Source organism: Eptatretus burgeri, chromosome 12, assembly GCF_056783735.1.
Source record: "Eptatretus burgeri isolate ZD-2024b chromosome 12, Ebu_testis_v1, whole genome shotgun sequence".
Classification (NCBI taxonomy): Eukaryota; Metazoa; Chordata; class Myxini; order Myxiniformes; family Myxinidae; genus Eptatretus; species Eptatretus burgeri.
In genome coordinates, this window is record NC_140972.1 from 87,340,871 (window position 1) to 87,346,749 (window position 5,879).

The 5,879-nt window shown below is 42.0% G+C and overlaps 1 pseudogene; it reads left to right on the forward strand.

Annotated features, from left to right (window-relative positions):
* Window positions 1-2,834: 2,834 nt before the first annotated feature.
* On the forward strand, window positions 2,835-3,666 carry LOC147016056 (cofilin-2 pseudogene; annotated as a pseudogene).
* The last annotated feature ends 2,213 nt before the right edge of the window (window positions 3,667-5,879 follow it).

A 5,879-nucleotide genomic window follows, 5' to 3' on the forward strand; every position in this document is an offset into this window, starting at 1 on the left:
TGTATTCAAGAAAAGTGTGTGTGTGTGTGTGTTTGTGTGTTTGTGTGTGTGTGTGTGTGTGTTTGTGTGTGTGTTTGTGTGTTTGTGTGTTTGTGTGTGTGTATGTGTGTTTGTGTGTGTGTATGTGTGTGTGTGTGTGTGTGTGTGTGTGTGTGTGTGTGTGTGTGTGTGTGTGTGTGTGTGTGTGTGTGTGTGTGTGTGTGTGTGTGTGTGTGTGTGAGTCTAATTTTGAACCATCAGGAAGATTGTGGTAAAACAACAATGTGTAAATTTTGATGAAATGTAACCTTATTTGACAAGTTTGTGAACATCAGTAAGCATATATTCCGTAACAAATCAACGTGCTAGTCTCTGTCATGTTTGTCTTCATTTTAATTTAATATCTTGCCAAAACGAAGTTTTTGCAAGATATGTTCGTCAGCTTGTATGTTTTTTTTTGTTTTGTTTGTCTGTAATCACGTATAAAAAATTCGGCACAGCACAGTTATCATTGGAAATTTTTGTAACTTCGCATATCAGAGGCCTAAAGAGGTCCCTTTCAGTGCACAAAATTTTGAAGGTCAAGGTCAAAGGTCAAGGTCACTTTGTCGTAAATCAGGGGAGTCGACAAAACCCTTATTTTTTGAGTAATTTTGATCAGGTCGTCTTAAAACTTCATGGAAATATAGTTCATGGTCTGGCGCTCAGCTGATTAATTTTTGGTGGCGATTGGCCTTGACCTTCATGGTTAGCGCCTCAGGTCAAACATATTTGACCCCAAGGTCAAATTTTCAAGTTTTAGGAACCATATCGTGTAGTACTTCAAATTGAACACCTCAATGAGTGCTTTCTAGATATGTCAAGCTTGAGACATTTTGACGTCATTTGATGTTATGAGGCAAAAGCATATTTTTCATGGTTACTCTGTGGAACGATTTTCATCGGAATCTCTCGTAGGCAGATATTCCTCAAGGAGTCGCTCCTGGTGGATAGCAGTTCTGTTCACTTCAGTGTGACCTTAAAGAAGTCACACGTGGTCACATTTTGGCAAGATACGGGTCACCCTGCAGGTGACATTGGTTTATTTTAATTTTTTCATTTTAAGACATTGCATTTTGACCATATTTGAAAAAATGGCTCTTGTTGTTGTTTTGGTTGCCGACTCGTTCCGCGATGCATCCTCTCCTTCAAATGTGCATTGGGTTTCATGCAGCGAATCTTCCCCAAGCTGTCAAATAGATTGATCCTGCCCTTGGGTCCTCCACCTTGTGAGAGGATAAGCTGCTGCAGGAACACCGCATCGCCATTGAACTTGGAAAGCAAAAAAGCCCAAAAAGAATCTGGTAGCAGAGAAATCCGGATGGGAACTGAAGTGGACCTTCGATGGCATGAACGACATGGACACCCGATTACACCTTTGACCCTGTCGATCATCACTTCACGACTCACCTGGTGTCTTCATTCCCATGGCCTTTCTGTGAGAGATCTGGACACAGGGACGATGTAGTTGTCCAATGTACGGATTCCCCTATCAAACGGCAGGTTTGTTGAAACTCATCATCGGCTCTCCCGGGCCAAACACTCATACGGCCAGAAGTCCAAGGCCTCCTCAGGAGAGCAACACTGACCTCAGTTGATATTAGTGATCCGGTCTACCTTCATGCTGATCACAACAAATCTCAGGTCCAGCAAAACCACTTGGTAACCGCTGTCAATGACAGTTGGTGTGATATTCACAAGTTCATCAGTTCCTTGCCATACAGCACAACTTATGGAATCAAAAGATCTCAGTGCGACAAGATCTTTTCCTTCTGCACTGCCCCTGCAGTTTGCTCTACTTCTGTCCTTCTTCCCACCGGTGATCGCTGATCACTTCGTCACATGGTGATCGTTCCCCGCCAACGAAATTCGTTCCTATCAACACTAACATGCTGACTGAGCTGTTGAAATGATACAAAACATACCGAGTGAGATGAGCTGTTGAAAGATGTTGAAATGATGAGCCCACCCCCCACCCAACCCCGTTGATCCCAACTATTGGCTTCAGGACAAATCCCTGAGCTTTCTTTTGTTGTCGAGATGCCAATACCTCCTCCAGAGCCACGGCCTTCCCCACGTCGTGACACTCCAGCACGAGCCACTGATCCCGTAGCAATGGCTTTTACAACACCTATCCAGCTATATGATAGTTCCACTTTCTCTATTTCCTCGGTACCCACTGTGAGGCACACAACTCGACAGAGATGCCTTTTGAAACATCGAACAGATTTCATACTTCAGGAATGATGCGAATAATATTGGGGCAGAATAAACCCCAGTAGTTGGAGGGAAGCCCCTGTGCTCATCCTGTAATAACACCGGTTATCAAACATCTCTTGCACCAACAATGCATTTTCCACACGGATAGTTGATATTTATTCCCTCATTGCAATGTCATCCACGATGGTGAACGACGTTTGTGTGACCAAAAGTTCGGCTCTGCATGCATACGGTTTGTTGATTCCCATGTTTGTGTAGATTGTCTTCAGACAGACGAGTGAGGACATGAGGTTCCTCCGAAGGTTGATGATGGTGTATTCTTTGCAGCCCTGTATTTGCCAAAGGTCTCATTTTGGCCTGAGGGAGCTGTTTGCATTCTCTCAGCAAAGGGATCTTTCTTCATCCCTTTGTGACATGTTTAAGTGAAGCAAGAAGAAATGTTTTGCAAAAAGGGAGAGGAAAAGAATGAAGTCACCCCATTATACATTCATGGAGCTGGGTGGGAGGTGTTCCGGCACTGGGATAAATACTCCTCGTCGTTTCATCACCGTTAGTGTTGTGATTCGTTTTGTTGTCTCGTCCCTCTCCACTTGAGGGTCTCTCGAGCCGGTGCTGACGCGGTGCGTGGAACTCTTCAGGTTTCCTCCGTCAGCGTGAATCCTTTTGCCATCCCTTGCTTGGACCTCTGCAGACTTCTTCCTTCTATCCTTCTTACCTTTATCCAAGACTCGAGCCAAAACTTCTCCAACATGACCTCTGGTGTGATCATTCATGATTCTGTGATGGAAGTCTTCAATGAAATGAAGGCTTACAAGACAGCAACTCAGGATGATGTAAAGAAACACAAAAAGCGGTTTTCCTTTGCTTCAATGATGACTGCTCAGAAATTCAACTGGAGGAGAATAAGCAGATCCTGGTGGGTGATATTAGAAACTCTGTGGATGATCCTTTCCTGATGTTCATGGACATGCTCCCTCCCAATGACTGCCGCGACTCCCTTAACCTTTGCCTCTTATGAGACCAAGGAGACAAAGAAAGAAGAATTAGTGTTCGTTTCCTGGTGTCCAGATTCGGCGACAACAAAGTTGAAAATGATGTACTCTTATGGAAAGAATTCCATCAAGAAGATGTTCCCTGGTATCCAACATGAGTGGCACATGAACTTCTTTGAAGATGGAATGGATCGTAAGGGATTTGCTGAAATGCTTGGAGATTCAGTAATTGCTTTGGAAGGTAAACCAATATGAGAGATGGTTCAGTTGTCTTTGTGTGACTTCACACTGATTCTACTTTGTTTCTCCCCCTCCCCTCTGCCCCCCCATCAAAAATAAATAAATAAATGAATATCCATCATGTACAATGCGTCAGCTTCTTTCCCCCACCCTCGAGTCGCACTGAATAAAAAAGAGGATTTTTAGCTCGTCCAACGCCGAAGTCGAGAGGACCTTGTTCAGCCAGAACAACGTCCTTCAATACTTCCTAACTTCCAACAATGGGCACATTCACATTTGTTGTTTTCTTCCAAACTCCTCCGAGGTGGTTCAACGGATCGCTTTTTAAACTCGGCATTGATGATTCATGACATCGAAGCGCAAAAACGAATGGAGCCTTTAAAAAAAAAAGTTCCATCAACCTGGTGAGAATTATCAAATAAACTCAAAATGTAATCGATGTTTGTTTGTCAATCACAAATCAAAAAATCCTCCTCGTGTTGAATTAACGGTTAAGGAGGCTGGATTTTTAAGAACTTAAGGTCTTGAGTTCAAGTACCTGTCATGCTGTTGAGATAACAACAGGAGGGTTGACTCAGCCGTTCATCCTTCTGAGGTCGGCAAAGTGAGTACCATCGTGCTGGTAACAGGGGCACTGCATTTGCAGCACAGATGCTCTTTCAGTGATGATGCAACCAGCAGCCACAGTCTGCATTCCAAACAACAACGACTGAATCGTTGAGAAGAGAAACATCAGTCTTTTCGTCATTATTTCATAAACCTCTTCATGAAATTTCATCTTCATCATTGTTTAATTCAATCCCTTAATGTAATGAATACCCTCTTTCTTTGAAGATGGGGAAAGAGGAAGGGCAGGACAGTGGGGAACACAGACATAAGGAGATCTGTGGAAGAGAGAGGGATGGGGCGGGGGGAATACGGGGTAAACAGGATGGACATTACAGGGACTTTCAGGAAGGAAAGCAGGGAAATTGACGGAGGTAGGATTGGGCTGGATTAACGGGGGTAGAAAAGTTCGAGGATTTGGATGGGGAACGATAAGACGTGGGACTGAACAACTGTATGGAAGGCCAGATGGGAAGAATGGAATTGAACAGAGTGAGGGAGTGTATTCCAAAAGCGAGAAAAATGAGGAATGAAAGAGTGAAGGTGAGCAGTGATTCGTGTTTGAGTAATGTTACCAGAAGAGGGTTGTTGGCGGACCTTGAGCGCCCTCGGAAATATGGTGGGGACATATCGCAGGCAGAGCAAGGGGGGCGAGACCTTCGAGCTTTGTTCCAGTTACCCGGTTTGAGTTCCTTGGGTTGTTTCCAATCCACCGCAACTGGCAGTCTACACCCCCATGCAAATTTTTCATCTTTTGTTGCCTTGGAGCCTGGAATTAAAATGACATTGTGTTTGAAATGATGGAGGTGAAATGACATTGTTGTTGAAATGATAAAGGTGAAAGGACATTATTGTTGAAATGATACAGGTGAAATGACATTATTGTTGAAATGATACAGGTGAAAAGAAATTGTTGTTGAAATGATACAGGTGAAAAGAAATTGTTGTTGAAATGATACAGGTGAAATGACATTGTTGTTGAAATGATAAAGGTGAAAGGACATTATTGTTGAAATGATACAGGTGAAATGACATTATTGTTGAAATGATACAGGTGAAAAGAAATTGTTGTTGAAATGATACAGGTGAAAAGAAATTGTTGTTGAAATGATGCTGGTGAAATGACATTGTTGTTGAAATGATAAAGGTGAAAGGACATTATTGTTGAAATGATACAGGTGAAATGACATTGTTGTTGAAATGATACAGGTGAAATAGTATTGTTGTTGAAATTATACAGGTGAAATGACATTGTTGTTGAAATGATTCAGGTGAAATGACATTGTTGTTGAAATGATAAAGGTGAAAGGACATTATTGTTGAAATGATACAGGTGAAATGACATTGTTGTTGAAATGATGCAGGTGAAATGACATTGTTGTTGAAATGATGCAGGTGAAATGACATTGTTGTTGAAATGACACAGGTGAAATGACATTATTGTTGAAACGATGCAGGTGAAATGACGTTGTTATTGAAATGATACAGGTGAAATGACATTATTGGTGAAACGATGCAGGTGAAATGACGTTGTTGTTGAAATGATACAGGTGAAATGACATTGTTGTTGAAATGATGCAGGTGAAATGACATTGTTGTTGAAATGATACAGGTGAAATGACATTATTGGTGAAACGATGCAGGTGAAATGACGTTGTTGTTGAAATGATACAGGTGAAATGACATTGTTGTTGAAATGATGCAGGTGAAATGACATTGTTGTTGAAATGATACAGGTGAAATGACATTGTTGTTGAAATGATAAAGGTGAAAGGACATTATTGTTGAAATGATACAGGTGAA